The 22,107-nt window shown below is 42.4% G+C and overlaps 1 long non-coding RNA gene across 1 annotated transcript in view; it reads right to left on the reverse strand.

Annotated features, from left to right (window-relative positions):
- Positions 1 to 15,259, reverse strand: part of LOC104989150 — a 29,765-nt gene extending 14,506 nt beyond the window's left edge. The window contains exons 1-2 of the long non-coding RNA XR_825335.1: positions 15,059 to 15,259; positions 14,702 to 14,798 (exon numbers count right to left, since the gene is read on the reverse strand). This is a non-coding gene — a long non-coding RNA (uncharacterized LOC104989150). The remainder of the gene's footprint in view (positions 1 to 14,701; positions 14,799 to 15,058) is intronic.
- Positions 15,260 to 22,107: the final 6,848 nt, after the last annotated feature.

The raw sequence follows: 22,107 nt of genomic DNA on the forward strand, positions 1-22,107 counted from the left end.
TTCCTTGATTTTATTATTTCTTCCCCAAGATAAATTCCTATGGTCCTTTCAATTGTGCCTCATAAGGTGTAACAGGTTATTCCCTGTCCTGGTCACTCTCATAGTCTCAAGGTCAGTAAGGACATTAAAGCTCAGCCATATCTATACTGACATCTTTCAGTTCAGTTCAGTTCAGTCGCTCAGTCGTGTCCTACTCTTTATGACCCCATGAATCACAGCACACCAGGGGTCCCTGTCCATCACCAACTCCCAGAGTTTACCCAAACTCATCTCCATCAAGTCAGTGATGCCATCCAGCCATCTCATCCTCTGTCGTCCCCTTCTCCTCCTGCCCCCAATCCCTCCCAGCATCAGAGTCTTTTCCAATGAGTCAACTCTTCGCATGAGGTGGCCAAAGTATTGGAGTTTCAGCCTCAGCATCAGTCCTTCCAATGAACACCCAGGACTGATCTCCTTTAGGATGGATTGGTTGGATCTCCTTGCAGTCCAAGGGACTCTCAAGAGTCTTCTCCAGCACCACAGTTCAAAAGCATCAATTCTTTGGCGCTCAGCTTTCTTCACAGTCCAACTCTCACATCCATACATGACCACTGGAAAAACCATAGCCTTGACCAGACGGACCCTTGTTGACAAAGTAATGTCTCTGCTTTTGAATATGCTATCTAGGTTGGTCATAACTTTCCTTCCAAGGAGCAAGCGTCTTTTAATTTCATGGCTGCAGTCACCATCTGCAGTGATTTTGGAGCCCCAAAAAATAAAGTCTGACACTGTTTCCACTGTTTCCCCATCTATTTGCCATGAAGTGATGGGACCAGATGCCATGATCTTAGTTTTCTGAATGTTGAGTTTTTTTTTTTGTTTTTTTTTTACTGACCTCTAAATGTTTTATTGGAGTTTAGCAGAGTAGGATCTGAGGTATGTGAAGATTGTGGAGGTAGGAGGTCAGGGGAAGGGACAGTATCTTTAATCTATCGCTGAAGCAGAATTGAGTTAGGGTAGGAGTAGTGGAGGCAGGAACTAGGTTTCTCACTGTGGAAGAACTTCAGTCTTAGAAATGTGTTAAGTTGCTTCAGTCATGTCTGATTCTTTGTGAGCCTCTGGACTATAGCCCACTAGGCTCTTCTGTCCATGGGATTCTCCAACGTACTAGAGTGTGTTGCCTGCTCTCCTCCAGGGTATCTTCTCAACCCAGGGACCAAACCTGCATCTCTTATGCCTTCTGCATTGGCAGGTGGGCTCTTTACTACTAGCACCACCTGGGAATAATCGTTTAATTTTTGAGCACCTTTTCAGAACTGTACCAGGCATTTCCCATATATTAATCCTTACAATAAAAATAAACCTTGCTGTTCTCATATGCAATGAAAGTGTGAGGCTCATAGAGAGGTAAGTGATTTGTCCAAGGTCGTATAGTTAATAAGTGGCAAATAACGTGTTAATCCAAAATTTCTGACTTAGAATCATATCTCCTGATCAATACTACATCCTCAAAACATACAAACTATCAAGGTTCAGATATTCTCTGTTTTGACCTTTCAGATCTGTCCAATCATTCCTCTTTGGTCTGATGCTTCTTGGCTTAGCTTATTACCTGTATGACCTTCGATTTCTTCATGATCATTCCAGACTTTCTGCTCTGAACTTGTATATCTTCCTGATACCACAAACTAGCCTGAGTCCCTGGAGATCCCCTTGTTGTTATGTGTGAACATACACTTGAGCCCCCTCAAGAGAAAGGGAGATTCCAGCCCCTTGAATCACTGAGTCCACGTGTTTCTTCCCAGAAAGTTCTGTGAAATGATACTCTTGGTGGTAAAGAGAAAATTTAGCTCTTTATCTCTAGGCTTCCAAACACCACTAGGTGAGTTTTAAATTCTCCAAATTTTTCTGCTAAATGTTCATGTAAGTGTGTATGTGATTTTTCTCAAAGAGTTCAAAGTCCCATGGATGTTTCCTGAGTTGTCAGAAAGTGAAAGAAAAACTAGAACAAGCATCCAGTTGTTTAAAGGCTCATTAAATTGGCTTTTAGCTCATACCCAAATGATGTAGTCAAATCTCCAGAGACCTTTTTAAGCTATCCTGCTTGTAATGCAATTCAGTTGATTGAGAGCCATTAGAAAGTTCACAGTAGAAATCCACTGAAGTTGAACACGGCCATGGTATTCTGACTGAAGAACCCGTTTCTCATGAACTGAAGACAACTTTGTACTTTACCAACTGTTTCATAGACTAGGGCCTCAGGTCGTTCAGTCTTTGCAAGTTACAGCATTCAGGTAAACACAGCCCAACAAATACAAGTAATTAAAAGCAATTCCCATCTTTTTGTGAATATCTTAAAAGATGTCAAAGAGAACCAATTTATTACAACAGTGTTTCTTAAAAGTCTCTATTATTTTTCTTCTCAATATTAGTCAAATTCCCAACTTCTTCAAAGCTTCTCCCTACATACTTTACTTTCGACTTCCAGTCCCCAAATCTTCCTCTAAAATTAAGTTGGCACAGACCTATTCTTTCTTCTTGATATCCCCTACCCAGAGATTTTCTTGGAACCCACAGGAGTCCACTCTTTCTTCATTCATGTGCAGTCTCCCAGTGCGAGGTAGTTAATGCCCTATGGATAAACCTTGACTATGGAGAATAGGAGCAGATTGATAAATGTTTCCTTGTTTCTTCCCCTTTGCATTTCATAAGCATTTCACATTGTCCTAGAGAGGGAATTTGTGAGATACTTAATATCTTGTAGTAAATTCCTCTTTTTTTCTTTTCTTTTTTTTTTTTTTATGTGAAGTAGTCAGAGTGAATTATGTTGTTTGCAATCAAGAATTACATCCAATAAAGATTCCAACAGTAGTTGTTTGAGTTCCAGTGTCCCTGGGTCCTTGACAACACTGGTTATTATCAATTAAAAGAAGCAAACAAAATGAAACAAAAATGTTTCCTTAGGGTCCAGACTTATAGGACAAAAAAAGCAAATAAATTTTTACAGAGTGCCCACAGTTGAGCAAGCTCTTAACTGTGTAGCTACAAACTGGGTTTGGGATTCATTTAAACCAGTGATCATAGGAATTTAGCGGGAAGGCCATTTCCATCCTTTTATTACTCTGATCATTTCATATTGTGACCCCAGGTTTCATGTGATGCTTGGTGGAAAACATGTGTTTTGCAAAGCATGACTGTTTCTGGTTGGTAAACAAGAAGATGGATTTTTCTGACCTGCTGGAGGATATCATGGATTCCTTCTCTACTGAGGAACCAATTCCCAAGGCATTTATCCAAATTGCCTTGCCTCATGACAGCTTCTCAAACTCATCTATTAATGTACCCCTAACAGTAGAGCAAATATATTCCCTTTGGGATACAGAGGCAGGGTAAGGAGTGTCACAGTTTGAATTTTAAGATGTTTTTTGAAATTTTGTTCGTATCAAAAAATTAATTTAAATTTTACATTCTGTTCTCTAAAATGCCAAATCTACATTTACATTAAAATAATAAGCAAAGTTGTTTAACTAAGGAGAATTTCCATTAAATAAATTAGATGGAAAAATGCATCTATCTCTGCTCCATCCCAAAATGAATTGACCTGATTCAGATGTCAAATATGTTAGTCACACCTCAGTTTGAAACTTACTTCCCTCTATGTCAGCATAGTTAGTCAGTGACCATCAGGTGCATTAAATACAGAGACCAAAATTAATAAACGAAAAAGATGAAACAAAGACCAGACTGGGGCAGAAGGAAACTTAAACTTTAATGTAAAATCTTCAGAGATAAAAGAAAACATTGCCTACTTGAATAGCAGTAACAATAATAGGATGTTATTTAAAAAAAAGAGACACTTTCAGAGAACAGGAAAGCGCTCTCATGAATACATGCAAGATAAATTTTAAAAAGAAGGTAAATTTGAGGAAGTCTTCATAGAAGTAGAACAAAAAATGATAACAAATGGGGAAACAGAAGAAAAAAGAATTTTTAGAATAGAAGATCAATTCAGAAAGTCTGATCTCTGACTAATAGAAGTTCCAGAAAGAACACCAAGTAAACAGAAGTTAAAAAAATCAGATAGTATTGGAAACTTTCCCAGAACTAAAGGCCATGAATTTCAGAACTGAAAGGGTCCACTGAGTGCTCAGGACAATAAATAAAAAACAGACCATACCAAGGCAAACCACTGTGAAATGTCTGAATATTGGAAATAAAGAAAAATAGCTTAATAAATCCCAGAGAGAAAAAATAGGTCATATACCAAAGGCCAAGAATCAGCAAAGCATTAGATTTTCTAAAAACACCTTGAAATTTAGAAGATTCTGGAGTAATATTATCAATATTTCAAAATCTAAAAATATCTTCAATCTAGGATTTTATAGGCCACTGAACTATAATTTATGTAATTGTACAATAAAAGTTTTCTGATACTCAAGGCCTCAAAAAATTTACTTCCTATGTACCTTATGTAGAAAGTAACTGGAAGATGTGTTCCATAAAAACAAGAAAGTAAACAGAGATAAAAAAGAATGCAAGATGCCCAGGAAATGAGGAGTATAATCTCAGGTAGAGACACGAAAAGAATTCTTTGAATAACAATAATGGAAATACCTAAGTCAGTGTATATAGGAGGCTTTGAAAGTCCTCAACTTTGGGTTGGAGGAGGAAATTAATTAATCCAGAAACAATGTCTCCAAGAGATTTAAAAAAAAAAAAAGTGCCAGTTCCTAAAGACATGTTCTTCTGAAGAAATACGCAAACTAATTAGTGTAAGAACGTAACACCAACCAGATTTTTTTAAGACAATTTGAACTCCAGGAAAAACAAAAAGCTGTACAAAAAGAACATGTAATCATAGCTATGAGCAGTATTTATACTATCCTAAAAATGCATTTACACTGGGTACTAATTTAACAAGTAATTATGGCTTAACTGCACTGAGAGTATGAATCTTAGAGTACATGTGTGTAAGAGAGTTCAACTTCCATTTTTCATAAGAAAAGTCAATCATTATAATGTGAAGTAGCAGTATTGTTCTATTATTTAGAAAGATGGAGCAAAATGCCAAGAAATGAAAGCAGATGCCTCTGGGGAGCATGAGGGAATGACCAGGCAGGGGACTGCTACTTTATTTAAGTCTTATATTACTATTTTTTTTAATTATGGTAATAAAAGTAATATATGTATATTACTTTTGGCAAATATATTTAAAGAAAGAAACAGCAAATCAAAATTCTAATGGAAACCCCCAGATTTAATGTGTCAAGAATTAATATAAAGTTAAAACATAAAATGGGAGGAGGGGTGGGCATCAGATTCCAACAAAATATCTCCTTGACCTCTCTGGGCCAGATCAAGCCTCTGAGTAATAGAAAGGCTTTGAAAGGAAGGGAATAAAGAGTTCCTTTCTTCCTTCCCTTGGTGGACAATTTTCAGAGATCATTGCAACTGGTCCTCACCACAACTTTTAGGAATAAAGGTAGTGATTTTCTAGGTGAGAGACAAGTCCCTAAAGGATGAAGCATTTAACTACAGATATTGTTTATATGTTTTAGCATAAGCCCCAGGCAGTCTGTGGATGGATTTTCCAACTTGTGATACACTTGAAGCCATTTTACAGATAGGAAAACTGAGGCTTGGCAGATCAAGGGGCTTAAGCAAGTCCTACAAATAGTAAGTGGCAGAGCTACAATATGGTGCTAGCCTCCAATACAACAGCCTACTCTGCACCACTGGAGCACATGGAGATTGTGTTTTAATCCTGCTGGGAGCCCCAGGACCAAGCACCCTATGCCTGGCACACAGGACTTGCTCAAAGAAGCAGGCAAAGCCCTAAAGAGTTCTCATCTGGTTTATCAGCCCAAGAGAATTTTCAGCAGAACAAGCCACCAAATCCCTCCTCCCTCTACCTGCCATGCACTTGACCTGTGAAGAATCATGCAGATACAGCTTCTTCAGGTGGGCCCTCCAACAAAACAAGAGAGAGCCAACCAAAGTGGCCCAAAGAGTCAGCTTACAGACTGAGGGGCCAGGCTTTCACACTGAAATGTCAAACACTTTAAATTATAGGACAATAACCATTTGGTCTCAAAAAATAGCAAATTTAAACCTCTCATGGAAAAAAAAAATGAAATTGTGGAAACAATTTTGGAACCCACAGAACTTTTGAAAATGTCATTAACAAACTGTGAAATCAGGGAGATAAAAATCAGATGACCCAAGGGGGAATGGCAATGCCCCCAGCTCAGCCCCTCACACTGAGTCACGCAGAGTGGGGTTTCCACGCTGCAAGTCCAGGAGGCAGGGGGTCCAGAGCTAATGCATGTCTCCTGCTTCGCACCCCACCCAGGGCAGCAGCCTTTGGAAGGCACGGAATGAGAGAATTCGCCAGCAGTGAAGCTGGACGTCCTGGAGTTTGACAGCCCAGGACGTGGAAACGAGCACCGCAGAAACCTATTAGTAGGCATCTCTCGTTTTAACAGCAGAACGGTAACTGTTACATAGTGGGGCCAGAACATCATACGCAAAAGCACGTAGGCAGGACCCAACTGCCTATCCTTGTCTTCAAGAATGTGGTCCAACCATCTTTGCCCCTGAGACCCCTGAAAACCTGTAATATCTCCTAGGAGAGCACTCGTCCCTCCTTACCTAAATGCACATTGATGTAAGCATCCTATGAGAGGGCAGAAATGTAGGTTTTACAACTTGATTTGTTGGACGGTGTTTTGCTTGATGGCTGGGAGAAGCATTGTTATCGTGCTACTTGGCTTAAAAGTCTGTTCCTGCCCTGCAATTCAACAAGCCCAAAGTGTATTTATGCTTCAACTCAAAACAGTCTCCATCACATTCCTCATACTTAACTCTACCAAAGCATTTCAAATGCTGTGAGTCCAGATTACTTTTTTTTTCAAGTTCAGTAACTACAACCCTGGCTCCTCTATCTCTAGAATCCTTCTATATCAAACACAAGGCTTATGATAAAGATTGCCCCAGTGCTGATGGTGGAATCAAAATCAGCACAATTACTCTGAAAGATGGTCTGGCGCTATGTACTATAATGAAAGTGAAAGTCACTCAGTCATGTCCAAGTTCCAGTGTTCCCACATGCCGCAACTAGAAGTTCGTTCACGCGCTGCAACTAACGGTCCTGCACTTGGCAATGAAGATCAAAGATCCCACAAGCCACAACTAAGACTCAGCACGGCCAAATAAATAAATAAATAAAATTTTAAAAAGAAAGTCAAGTTCACCAATCCATTTTAAAGTGAAAGTGAAAGTTGCTCAGTCGTGTCCTACTCTTTGCGACCCCATGGACTATAGCGTCCATGGAATTCTCCAGGTCAGAATACTGGAGTGGGTAGCCTTTCCCTTTTCCAGGGGATTGTCCCAACCCAGGGATCAAACCCAGGTCTCCCACATTGCAGGCAGATTCTTCACCAACTGAGCCACAAGGGAAGCCCAAGACTACTGGAGTGGGTAGCCTATCCTTTCTCCAGCAGATCTTCCCCACCCAGAAATTGAACTGGGATCTCCTGCATTGCAGACAGATTATTTACCAACTGAGCTATCAGGAAAGCCATGTACTGTAATACATAGTACAAATGAGCACACCTTACATCATAGTCATTTCCAACAGCTTATCCTGTGGTTATCGTTAAGGCTGTTCCTAAAGAATTGATGCTTTTGAACTGTGGTGTGGGAGAAGACTCTTGAGAGTCCCTTGGACTGCAAGGAGATCCAACCAGTCCATTCTGAAGGAGATCAGCCCTGGGATTTCTTTGGAAGGAATGATGCTAAAGCTGAAACTCCAGTACTTTGGCCACCTCATGCGAAGAGTTGACTCATTGGAAAAGACCCTGATGCTGGGAGGGATTGGGGGCAAGAGGAGAAGGGGACGACAGAGGATGAGATGGCTGGATGGCATCACTGACTCGATGGACGTGAGTCTGGGTGAACTCCGGGAGTTGGTGATGGACAGGGAGGCCTGGTGTGCTGTGATTCATGGGGTCGCAAAGAGTCGGACACGGCTGAGCGACTGATCTGATCTAATCTGAAAGATGTTCATGTCAGAGGTCTTTATAATAGGAAAATTTTGAAATCAGGCTGAAGGTCCACTAATACTATGTTGTTTCAATTAATTATTGTACATCCATACCCCACACAAAGATCTACTGTGCTACCAATAAGAATGGAGTAGTCAAGGTCTATTTACTGGCAGAGAAAATGCACAGGATGCAGTATGGGATATTAAAGCGGGCCACAACACAATACACAGTGTAATAAAGTTTATAACATACATATGGATAAAGAGACTGTTCATTCACTCATCTATTCATCAAATATGTAGGAAGCACTTCTGCATTCTTACCATTCCTGACACCGTTCCAGGCACTGAGTAGATAGCCATGAACAAAACTTGCCAAGTTCCCACTCTTACACAGTTTACAATGTAAAAAGGCACAGAGAAAGAAACAAATATTAAATATAATGTCAGAGATGGATAATTGCTGTGAACAAAAATTAAAATTAGGGTAAATAATTAGAGTGTGGTGGAGGGGACCATTTTAAATAGCCTCATTATGGTAGGGTTCTCTGAGGAGATGACATTTGGACAGAAATCTACAGAAAGAGGGACAGACTGCAAGACTCTCTCCAGGTGACACCAAGTTCAGATGCTGGCGGAAAAGAATGGTGGGAACGTTCAAGGCTCAGCAAGAAGGAGCCGTGACTGGGAACAACTGGGAGGTAAGGTCGGTGGGCTAGCAAGGCCAGGGTCTTTTGGAAATCAATGGAGGGTTTGGGCTGGGGCAGGACTCTGGCTACTGTGTAACAGTCTACAGGGGCACAGAAGTGGAGGCAGAAAGACCAGTTCAAAGGCCATTGCAGGAGAGGCTCATGGCTTGAATGAGTGTGGTACTAATGGAGTTGGTGAGAAGTAGTTAAATTCTGGATCCATATTGAAGATAGAATTTCCAGGGTTGATCCAGAATTCACAGCATGAAGTAAACAGAATAGTGAAATTTTGGGTCTGAATAACTTTTTAAAAAAATGATAATGTCACTTATGGAGCTAGGAAGTACTAGGGAGGAATAGTTGGGAGGGGAAATCAGATGACTATATATCAAGGTATATGGTCATGATGCTAGCTAACACTTATGTAAGTGCTTGCTTGCTCTGGGCCAGGCACTGTTGTAACTGATTTATTTCTATATTTACTTACTTGATCATCACAAGAACTCTTTGAGGTGGATTATTGTTATTGCACTTGGGAATATGGCTTACTTTTATATTTATCTGAACATGCTCACTTTCTTTGCAATGAAAGTTCAATTTCCATTACATAAGAAACAAATGTGTGTGTGTGTGTGTGTGTGTGTGTGTGTGTGTGTGTGTGTGTAATGATCCCAGTGAGAAAATAATTATGTATTTATAAATTTTAGTCCTTGGCAAGTCTCTGCGGATTGCTCAGTCTATAGTCTTTTAGTTCAACAGATTTTCAACTCCTTTTCCTGCCGGGTCAGTTAAGTTCATATGCAAGCCCCAGTCTCACGGCCATTCCCAGAGTGGCCATTCCCACATGGTTCCCTGCATCCTAGTCATCATGTAACCCTTTTGTTCCTTGACTTTTGAAAACACCAGCATCAGTGACAGAGAAATAAGCATTAAAGGGATAATCTTGAATCTGTTTTATTTTCTCATATGAAATTTTGCAAATGGATTACTTTAAACCATTATACTTAATACATCCTCACAGATTATGTTTGATACATCTCACCAGTGGGTCCCCACACCAGGCTCTGGCTTGAATATTTATACAAATCAGATAACTGGAGGGCATTGATTTCTTTTAAATTTCAACATTTCACAAATGAGGGCTCTCATTTACATTTTGTCTTTTCTCTCCAGTCACTAGCATTTAACCATAGATTTGGCTGTTCTGTGCAACAAGTTTTATCTATGTGAATGTGCTCACTAGACCGTAGAGAGCAGGGCTGATTGCAGCTCCTCACAATGGATGAACAGGGGGACATTTGGGGCAGGGGCCTCTGCCAGTTACCATAGTGACAGACTCCTGACTGGAGAATCCTGCCACTCCACCTGCCATGGAGAAACTGATTTGCATGGAATTTTGACTGTCCTCCATTGCCATCTGATACTTTCAGGGTATATAAGCGAAAGAAGAACAAATCAGGTCCAATTTAAAAGGAAAAGTCAGATTGAGATCTCAGCTCATTCTGCTCCTCCAAAACGCTTAATAAGCCCCCTGATGCTGGAGTTACACCAAAGGCAGTCACATTCAATTATTGTCATCCAAAACAAATATCTCTTTTTATATTCTTTTGAGGATGTAGAGAGGAATCTCATCATAACATGAGTCTTATTAAATGGAATTGGATATGCCTTGAATCAAACTGAGTCTCCTGAATAATCATGAACACTGGAACCAGAAAGGAATTAAAGGTTACATAGTCCAAGCATGTCACTTACAGATGAAGAAAAACATGGCCAGAGAATCTGAGTGACCTTCCCAGAAGCACACAGAATAACGGTCCACCCCAAGCTCATTCAGCCCACCGGTGCCCGCCAGGGCCCCTCCCGGTGGTCTATTGAACCCCCCTGTAGGCCCAGGATAGGATTCAGGACCCGTCCCCACAGTTTCACCATGTGCCCCCTGTCTCCTGGGCCAAGTGGGAAAGGGGAAAGCTCGTGCAGGCAGCAGGAGGGATGCTACAGTACCTCAAGCCTGGGAGCCATGGAAGCCTGTGGCCCTGCCCCGAAGTCCAACCTAGAGACTGTGAAAGGACATTTTGGAGGACTAAAGAAAGGAAGAAAGGAGGGGAGAAGTCAGAGGATGCTCGTGGATTTATAGAAATTTAAGGAGACATTAAGGAAACAGAGGTGAGAAGCATTTAAGAATCAAGGTCAAACTTTTAAAAGCCACCTTCAATAACATCTATCATCTAAAAGCCTCTACCCTCCTTATGAATGTTTGCTCAAGCTCTGAACAAGATAAAATTCAGATCACAATTGTTTTCTTGACTTACACCTTTCTTCCCTTGCACCTCAGCTATATTTCCTTTAGCGTATCAACATGTAACAAATTCTCAGCCTATATCACAGTCAAGAGACAAAAAGCTTATGATAGGAATAATTTTAAAAATTAAAGGTTGTCATCCTATCAACTATGCAGTAATCAAAATGTTCTTAGCTTTGAGAGAACATTACATGTGAAAATGCAATCTGCATTCAATGCCAACTGTATAAACAGCCTACTCCTGACTTTAAGTATTTGTCACAAGCTCGTAACCAACTACTGACTTTTATATATGCTGGAGGGTACTATAAACAGGCTGAGTTTACCTAACAAAAATCTCTACGCTCTGTTTTGATGACAAGAGTGACAATTCCCGGCTAGCCACTCTGTGGAAAGACTTCCTCATGGTGGTGACAAGCCAAAGTGCCACGTCAGTTATGTAGCTAGGTCTGGAGTGTCAGCCAAGAGCAGCTGGTCTGTCCTGGGACTGCACTGTCGACCCGTCAGTTCCTACTAGCTCTAATTCCTGGTTAGCTGTCTCTTGGATTTACTGATTCAGTGGAACCTACAAATAATGTAAGTCACATGCAAATAGATTCACAAGGGAACACTGCCCTTCTGTTTTAGTTAAGAGTGATTGGTGATCTTTCCAGAGACTGGCCTGGCTCCTCCTGATACTGCTGCTGGCTTTGCCACCTAAGTCAGGCTCTTCCCCTCTGAGCCTCCACTCTCTCCTCTGTAGAATCGAGCAGGAAGTGAAGAGCAATGACAGGCATCTCAGGCTCTAACATTCCACCGTTTGGCTTTGGAAGAAAGTGTCTATTTATACAGAAGGGTCAGAATGAGAAAGATGTTCCTTATAATTGAAAGCAACGAGCCTTGAGAATTTATGAGACTCGTTACAGGCCAGGGCAATCCTTTCCTCAGGACAAGTCAGATGCCAGTCTGGGCCAGAGGAAAGAGGGTGTTCATCTGCATGTTTGAATGAAGGTCTGCAATCCTTTGGAGAAAGATTAGCATCTCAATGTGCATTCCTGAGCTGTCTTTCCCTTGGTGAGTACCGGAAACTTCACGATATTTAACCAAGGGCCAGTGTTCCCACATGCCGCAACTAGAAGTTCGTTCACACGCTGCAACTAACAGTCCTGCACTTGGCAATGAAGATCAAAGGTCCCACAAGCCACAACTAAGACCCAGCACAGCCAAATACATAAATAAATAACATTTAAAAAAGTCAAGTTCGCCAATCCATTTTAAAGTGAAAGTGAAAGTCGCTCAGTACAGTCTATGGAATTCTCCAGGCCAGACTACTGGAGTGGGTAGCCTTTCCCTCTTCCAGGGGCTCTTCCCAATCCAAGGATCGAACCCAGGTCTCCCACATTGCAGGCAAATTCTTTACCAGCTGAGCCACAAGGGAAGCCAAATTCATTTTAAACCTAGTTCAATTTTCCAATAGAATAGTATTCAGCATTAAAAAAAGGATATCCTACCATTTGTGACAACATGGATGGTCCTTAAGGGCATTGGTGGTGCTGGTAGTTTAGTTGCTAGGTTGTGTCTGACTCCTGCAACTCCAAGGATTATAGCCCACCAAGCTCCTCGTCCATGGGATCTCCCAGGCAACAATACTGGAGTGAGTTGCCATTTCCTTCTCCACTTAAGGACATTACACTGAGTGATATAAGAGAAAGACGAAAAACTGTATGTTCTTACTTATATGTGGAATCTAAAAAAGGCTGAATTCATAGAAACAGAATAGTGGTTGCCGGGGACTGGAGACAGGTTGATCAAAGAGTACCGGCTTCCAGTTAGAAGATGAATAAGTTCTCAGGATGTAATGCACAGCACTTGGACTATAGCTAATAATACTATAGTTTAGATCTGAAGGGTTTCCCTGGTGGCTCAGTGGTGAAGAACCCGCCTATCAGTGCAGGAGATGTAAGAGATGTGTGTTTGTTCCCTGGGTGGGGAAGATCCCCTGGAGGAGAGCATGGCAACCCACTCCAGTATTCCTGCCTGGAGAATCCCACGGACAGAGGATCCTGGTGGGCTACAGTCCATCGGGTCGCAAAGAGTTGGACATGGCTGAAGTGACTGAGCATGCACACTTGAGATCTGAAAGTGTTAAGACAATAAATCTTAAATATTCTCACCATGCCCATACACACACACACACACAAGATCCCTAACTACTATATGAGGTGACGGATGTGTTAACTGACTTCATTGTGGCAATCATTCCATAATATATACATATATATGCCAGGTCATCATATTGTACACCTTAACATACACAATATTCTATGTCAATTACATGTCAATAAATCTTGAGAGGGGGAACCTAGCTCACTTTCGAAAGTTAACTCACACTCAGATTTCAGGAACATGCCTGTAACATTGATCAACCCACCCCCTCCCTTAAGGGCATTCTCCTTGTGAGATCACTCTTCCCCATGCTGCGGGGAGAGCCTTTTTTTGTAAAATATCCTAACCGATGAAATAAATTCAGGCCTAGCTCACCCCTGACTACAGAGCACACAAGCAGATCTCTCGGCCTTGGAGCTGATTCCTTCTAAGACCGGTCTCCACTCTCCAAGGCCTCCAGCCCTGCTGCAGTCTTACAAGTGTTCAAGCCAGAGCTTGGTCAACCACTATTATGGAGCTGACAGATTCTTGGCTTTTCCGAGTTCTCTCCATCTCCCTTTTTTTTTTTTTTTTTAAGTGAATAAATAGGTCTAGTTAGGTTTATTATAGGAACAAAAGTTCTTCTGGAAAGCTCATTCTTTTGAATGGTTGAAATGAAAAATAATATCCCCTCCCTGCCCTTCAGAGTCCACACTGGTTGAAGTAGATGAAAACTCTAGCATTTCTAAGCCCAAGGCTTTGTGTGGGATGGAGAATATAAAATGCCTTTTCTAGCCATTGTGACAGGAACGGAATGCACAGGTTTCTCAAGAGAAGACTCCAAGGCCCACACTGATCTAATTTATGTATCTTCCTGCCAGGAATAAAACCTCAAGACTGTGGCACTTAGTCTGTGATTATTTGATATTTTATATATTCGGTGCATATTTGGAAATGGCTTTAAATTGGGGTTTTAACTACCTATAAAGAGAAAAAGTAGTGTATTCCTCTTTTAACTTCTGGACATCTCTGTTGAAAAGCCTTCCTTCTATGGAGAAGATGAACCATTACAGGCGCACACGTTGAAACATGATGGTTACGAAGCCCAAGGACAGCTTCTCCCTCATCAGGGAGACACACGTGGTACTGTATTTGGCTTCAGCTTTCGATGTCAGCAACAATCACTTGGAAGACCCTCCCCAGCAAACCGGACCCCTTGTTTTTGCTCTTTCTCTCTTGGGTGGAGAGGAGCAGTGGAAGCTGGGCCTTGATGGGAGTGGGCACACTGCATAGATGAGCTGGCTCTGAGAGAGGCAAGGCCTGCGGCAGTGACCCAGGCACTGGCCAAAGAAAGGGGGCCTTTACTGTAAGAGACTGAGCGTCACACTGCCAGGGTTTCAAATTCTTTCTGTTGACCTTCTTATTTTCTCAATTGTAAATCCATTTAGAAGAAACACAATTAGAAGGACTATTTAAAAAAAAAAAAAAAAAAGGTAAGAAAAGAGAATGTTTAAAAGATTTTTAGGTATTTCCTCAGTTCTAAAGATGAGCTTTATTTACCTTGATATCCCATTGTGGTATTAGCTTCCTAGGGCTGCTGCAACAAATCACCACAAACTGGGCAGCTTCACACAGCAGGTATTAGTCTCTCCCAGTTCTAGAGGCCAGAAGTCAGAAATTAAGGAGTCAGCAGGGTTGCTCCTGGCGACTCTGAGGGCAACGGCTCCATGCCTCCCTCCCAGCTTGACATGGCAGCCCACAATTCCTGGCATCACTCGGGTTGTGAAGGCATCATGCCAGCCTCTGCCTCCTTCCTCTCATGCCCCCGCCCCCACATGACTTCTCCTTTTCCGACTCTTATAAGGACACCATCAGGGCCCACTCCAACCTGGGACGACCTCACCTTGAGACCCTTACCTTGATGATACTGGCAAAGACCCTTATACCCAAAGTCACGGTCACAGGTTCCGGTTGCACACATGTTCAGGTGACCACTCTTCACCCAGGAAGCAGTGCCAGAGTCACTCTCCTGGAAATCCCCAAGGTTCATAATCGTGGTTTCATCTCTAACTTTTCTTGTATTTTTCTTATCTCTGCTTCCCTCTCTGCTTCCCTCCTCCTGTATAGCACACACATAACACAAACATGTAACTCAATTCAATTATTCCTACTCCACTATAGTGCTGGAAAGGCTGCAGCAAAGTATAGAAACCTATAAAAATTAAAGACACTCTACTGGGAGTTTCTTGGTGGCTTAGTGGTTAGCTCTGCAGGGCCCAAGTGCAATCCCTGGTCGGGGAACACAGATTCCCACAAGCCACGTGGCTCAGCCAAACCATCATTGTAGACTGTAACTCTTTTTCATCTAATTTAAATATATACAAAGATGGGCACAATAAAGGACAGAAACGGTATGGACCTAACAGAAGCAGCGGATACTAAAAAGAGGTGGCAAGAATATACAGAATTGTACAAAAAAGATCTTTATGACCCAGATAACCATGATAGTGTGATCACTCACCTAGAGCCAGACATCCTGGAGTGTGAAGTCAAGTGGGTCTTAGGAAGTATCACTATGAACAAAGCTAGTGGAGGTGATGGGATTTTAGTTGAGCTATTTCAAATCTTAAAAGGTGATACTGTTAAAGTGTTGCACTCAATATACCAAATTTGGAAATCTCAAGAGGAGCCACAGGACTGGAAAAGGTCAGTTTTCATTCCAATCCCAAAGAAAGGCAATGCCAAAGAATGTTCAAACTACCGCACAACTGCACTCATCTCACATGCTAGTAAAGTAATGCTCAAAATTCTCCAAGCCAGGCTTCAGCAGTATGTGAACCGTGAACTTCCAGATGTTCAAGCTGGTTTTAGAAAAGGCAGAAGAACCAGAGATCAGATTGCCAACAACTGCTGAATCATAGAAAAAGCAAGAGAGTTCCAGAAGTATATCTTCATCTGCTTCACTGAGTATACTAAAGCCTTTGACTATGTGGATCACAGTCAAAATTCTTAAACAGATGGGGATACCAGACCACATGACCTGCCTCCTAAGAAATCTGAATGCAGGTCAAGAAGCAACAGAACTGGACATGGAACAACAGACTGGTACAAATTGAGAAACTAGTATGTCAAGACTGTATGTTGTCACCCATCCTGCTTATTTAATTTATATGCAGAATATATCATGCAAAATGCCCTGCTGGATGAAGGACAAACTGGAATCAAGATTGTTGGGAGAACTATCAATAACCTCAGATATGCAGGTGACACCACTATTATGGCAGAAAGTGAAGAGGAACTAATGAGCCTGTTGATGAAGGTGAAAGAGAGAGTGGAAAACCTGGCTTAAAACTCAACATTCAAAAAACTAAGATCATGGCATTTGGTCCAATCACTTCATGGCAAATATATGGGGAAACAATGGAAACAGTGACAGACTTTATTTTGGGGGGCTCCAAAATCACTGCAGATGGTGACTGCAACCACGAAATTAAAAGACACTTGCTCCTTGGAAGAAAAGCTATGACAAAACTAGACAATGTATTAAAAAGCTGAGATGTTACTTTGCCAGCAAAGGCCCGTCTAGTCAAAGCTATGGTTTTTCCAGTAGTCATATATGGATGTGAGAGTTGGACCATAAGGAAGGCTGAGCACCAGAGAACTAGTGCTTTCAAACTGTGGTGCTGGATAAGACTCCTGAGAGTCCCTTGGATTGCAAGGAGATTAAACCAGTCAATCCTAAAGGAAATCAAACCTGAATATTCATTGGAAGGACTGATGCTGAAGCTGAAGTTCCAACAGTTTGGCCACCTGAGGCAAACAGTTGACCCATTGGAAAAGACCCTGGTGATAGGAAAGATTGAAGCCAAGAGGAAAAGGGGATGACAGAGGATGGGTTGATTAGATAATATCACTGACTTAATGGACTTGACTTTTAACAAACTCCAGGAAATAGTGAAGGACGGGGAAGCCTGGCATGCTGCAGTCCTTAGGATCACACAGAGCTGGACACGACATAGTGACCGAACAACAACTGTGTGCCAGGCATTGTCAGAGGTTCTGAAAACAGAACAATAAACCAAAAATACCTGCGCCAGAGGATTACCAACAGTATATCAGCAACTATATAGTATTAACAAGTATTAACATGCTACACCCAAACTTGATTCACCAGGTGACTCTATGGGACTACCTGCCCCTGGGGAGCATCATTTGACCCCAGTTCAGTTCAGTTCAGTCGCTCAGTCGTGTCTGACTCTTTGTGACCCCATGAACCACAGCACGCCATGCCTCCCTGTCCATCACCAACTTCCGGAGTCCACCCAAACCTACGTCCATTGAGTCGGTGATGCCATCCAACCATCTCATCCTCTGTTGTCCTCTTCTTCTCCTGCCCTCAATCTTTCCTAGCATCAGGGTCTTTACAAATGAGTCAGCTCTTCACATCAGGTGACCAAAGTATTGGACTTTCAGCCTCAGCATCAGTCCTTCCAATGAACACCCAGGACTGATCTCCTTTAGGATAGACTGGTTGGATCTCCTTGCAGTCCAAGGGACTCTCAAGAGTCTTCTCCAGCACCACAGTTCAAAAGCATCAATTCTTTGGCACTCAGCTTTCTTTATAGTCCAACTCTCACGTCCATACATGACCACTGGAAAAACCATAACCTTGACTACACAGACCTTTGTTGACAAAATAATGTCTCTGCTTTTTAATACGCTATCTAGGTTGGTCATAACTTTCCTTCCAAGGAGTAAGTGTCTTTTAATTTCATGGCTGCAATCACCATCTGCAGTGATTTTGAAGCTCAGAAAAATAGTCAGCCACTGTTTCCACTGTTTCCCCATCTATTTGCCATGAAGTGGTGGGACCGGATGCCATGATCTTAGTTTTCTGAATGTTGTGCTTTAAGCCACCTTTTTCACTCTCCTCTTTCACTTTCACCAAGGGGCTCTTTAGTTTTTCTTCACTTTCTGCCATAAGGGTGGTGTCATCTGCATATCTGAGGTTATTGATATTTCTCCCGGCAGTCTTGATTCCAGCTTCTGCTTCCTCCAGCCCAGTGTTTTCATGACATAGTCTGCATATAAGTTAAATAAGCAGGGTGACAATATACAGCTTTGACGTACTCCTTTTCCTATTTGGAACCAGTCTGTTGTTCCATGTCCAGTTCTAACTGTTGCTTCCTGACTTGCATATAGGTTTCTCAAGAGGCAGGTCAGGTGGTCTGATATTCCCATCTCTTTCAGAATTTTCCACAGTTTATTGTGATCCACACAGTCAGTATACAACCTCATTTCTCTGTTTCAGCAGCTGCAATCATCTCCTAAATAGAGTGAACTGGGACATCATCTGGCACAGTCACAGCATTTACACATGAAACTCACTTTTTTCTTTTCTTCTTAGTCCTCCGCCATTACACAGTATATGACTCCGCCACACCGTTCCATTTTCTTGCATCCCAAATCAACATGTCACTATATGACACCATTTAAGAAACCAAAAGCTTGCTCTATAAAAGCTCCTTTCAAGTGAAAACTTCACTACGGACAAGCGATTTTTTCCTTTGGAACTGATTAAAATAAATTAATGTTCAGTCTGGGTTTTTCATGGCTTCAGAATTTCCAACATTTCAAAGTTCACTAGTTTGGAAAAATACTTGCTCTATCCTAGTATTTCATGAATGCAACCTCTGGTTTTTTTTTTCTTTCCAGTATTTAGATTAAGAAATGGAATACATAAAATATATCTGTCAAATTTCAATGTAATACTTTAAATTTAACACTTTGGCTTACCTTCCAAAACATGCACAATCCAGAACCAACACAAATCCATTTTACTAGCAAAGGAAAAAGAGAAAAAGAGAGAGAGGGGAGTGTGAGACAGAGAGACCATTTATGGTCAATCACATCTCTTTGCTGCCCCAGCCACCTGGTCCTCTGAATTCCCAGGCCATTCATTTGGAGCAAATACCCTAGAGCTAATCAATCTTTATTACTACGAAGCAATTTTTTACAATCATTTTAAAATCATTTAGAACAGTTTTGTTCTTTGGACACATCCAGTGTTTAAACTCCTGGATAAACAACCCTCTACTCAACAGTAGTGGCTGAGGAAAGGTTATTGTGATTTTGACATTAGAAGCAGCTGACCTAAGCACAGCCAACATAATTAGCAGCATATTTAAAAGTTCAGTGCTATCATTTTGGTAATTACATAATGTCAACACTTAACGACAAATACAAGGAAAGCACAGCACCTACAATCGCATGGCAGGGTTCGGTCACCGCATGGTCATCCGGATGATAAAAAAGGAAAGGCAGTGTTTTCAAATTCTTAGAAAGGACTTCCTGGCTCTGACACCATGTCTATAGACCCTGCCTGAGAGACAGAGATCTCTCAGGTCTCAGGTCTCACCAGGTCTCAGACTTGATTTGCCCGCCCCCAGGTTTCCCCTCCCCAGGGTCCTGTCCCCTCCATGCCCACCACCAGTTCTTGTCTCTTGGTCTTGGCCATACCTTCTTTCTCTGCCTTCGTCCCTGTCCACTCCAACTCTCCTCCTGCACAGCAGGCTGACTAATTGTCCTCAGTTCACGCACGTTTTTCAGTGCTTACTGTGTGCCAGATGCTATGCAAAGTCCTAGGAATACCAAAGCAAAAGGTCTGACTTCTGCATGCAAAGAACACTCACACTCGGGATTCTTCTAACAATCATGAGCTCCTTCCCTCCTTTGAAGATGCCTTCAATTTATTTACTGTCCTCTTTTCTTCCCAGACTCATCTCTCCTTGTCCTACTCCCAGTGACACCGTCAGTAACTCACTCAGCAATAACACAGAACCCTCGGAGTTCATGGTAAGTCATATTTTTATGTATACTTTTGTGCATATTTTTCTGGGTTCCTGCTGCCTCTTTTCTTTAGAGAGCTCCTCAGAGATGAAGACTTTGGGTCCTTCCTAATATTGATACTATTTCCCAGGAGACAAAAATTTTCTCCTGTGTTCTTAGAGTGACCTCTTTGATAACCCAATTCAATCTGGAAATTAAGCCAAGACTATATCAAAGGGAAAAAGTGTTTGCTCCCGGAATTTATAGCATTTGAGGCAAACCCATCGGCGACTGGGCTTTAGAAGCCAGCCAGTGTAGAGAGAGAAGCCAGGCCTTCTGCTCTCCCCAAGCCCCACACCGTTGGACCAAGGACACCCTGCAGAGCCCTGGCCTTCCAGAGTCTTGTTCGGTGGTTTGCATACTTCCTTTCACATTTAGTCAACCTTCCCGTGGGGGCCCAGCCTGAGTCACATCCTCCCTTAGCTCTGCTTGGCTCTTGTGCTGTTTATATTTTTATAACCTAATAGGAAAAACAGGCCAAGTTCTAAATAATGTCTGCCCAGGGTAATTCAAAGGCTTTGTAACACCCGCAATGTCCAGAAGAAGACAATTTCAAGAGCATTGGAATTACCTAATAAAGCGACACATAAAATAACCCAGGAACCCCAAGCAAGGGGGGTTGCAATGACAGAAGGTAAATGAGATCTGGAAGCACTCAGTGTAGTTCATTACATTCTAGAAACCATTTTCCAAGATTCTCATCCTGGAATCAAAGCAAGCACACAAACACACAGCATAGTAACAGCAGCAAACACTCTTCTAAGACTCTCTAGTTTAGCTCCCTTAATCCTCATAACAGGCCCATGAGGTGGATAGCATTATTACCCACATATTGATAGACTCAGAGATGCATCACCAAGCTCTCTCTGCAAGAAAGAGGTGAGACAGGCTGGGACCTGGGCCCCTTTGCTGCAGTGCTTGCCCCTAGACAAACATCTCCTTGAGCAACAAAATACTAACTATATATATGCACAATTGGGGAACACCATGGACAAGGGGGCTTCCCAGGTGGTGCTAGTGGTAAATGACCTGCCTGACAATGCAGGAGATATAAAAGACGCAGGTTCAGTCCCTAGGTGAGGAAGATTCCCTGCAGGAAAGCATGCCAACCCACTCCAGTATTCTTGTCTGGAGAATCCTGTGGACAGAGGAGCCCGGAGGGCTACAGTCCATGGGATCACAGAGTCAGACATGAATGTAGCAACTTAGCACATATGCACACATGCACAGAGAAAACTGACCATTAAAAAATTTTTTTTCATTCATTAGTGTTCAGTTTGCTCTTCTGAATAACAAAGGTAGTTGAGACAGTAATCTGTTGCCACGGGTGCCCACCTGTGACCAACCAGTGAGAGAAGGGACGCTACTTCTGAAGTGACAGCCTTGAGGGGAAAGAAACAGGGAAAGTGGAGCCCTACCGAGCAGGATGGGGTGGAGGGCGTCAGAGGAGCATTTCCCACAGAGGCCCTGGGGGTGACCCTGAGGACACCGCTGCCCGCTCACCATGCAGTGTCTGGGGGAGGTCCTGAGATCCACCCTACGTCCATTTTCCCCTCCTCTCAGTGGAACAGACAGCACCCAGTGCTGGTCCAACAGGAGTCATTCATCTCGCGGTCTATCATCTTCACATTCACCCTTAAAGGAAACACCCCGACAGGGAGGACACAGCACTGGGACTAGGGGGAGCCTCGGGTGCATGCTGCAGGGCCGGGCGGGCGGGGAGGAGCTGGGCTCCATGTCGCTCCCTCCGTCTCCAGCGAGGGTGCCTGGCAGACACCCATGAACAAGTCTACTTCTTCTGGGGCTCTGGCAAGTACCCCAGGGAATCATATGATGTGAACAGGCCAAGGTGAATGTTTTAGTCCGTGTTCCAATGAACTCCTCAGTTAACTCAGAGAAAACAGGCAACTAACCTGACCTAAAATCCAAGGAACCACTGGGAATTCCCATTTCCCGAGATCTCTCAGCAAAGCTAGAATCGTCCCTCTTTCCCACTCTCTCCCGACTCAGACTTCTGCCCCAACATTGTGACAAGCCCCAGGTGTGATGTAATTCTTCACTCCCCTGGCAGTTTTTGA

Source organism: Bison bison, unplaced genomic scaffold (genome assembly GCF_000754665.1).
Source record: "Bison bison bison isolate TAMUID 2011002044 unplaced genomic scaffold, Bison_UMD1.0 scf7180017864146, whole genome shotgun sequence".
In the NCBI taxonomy this organism is placed as follows: domain Eukaryota; kingdom Metazoa; phylum Chordata; class Mammalia; order Artiodactyla; family Bovidae; genus Bison; species Bison bison.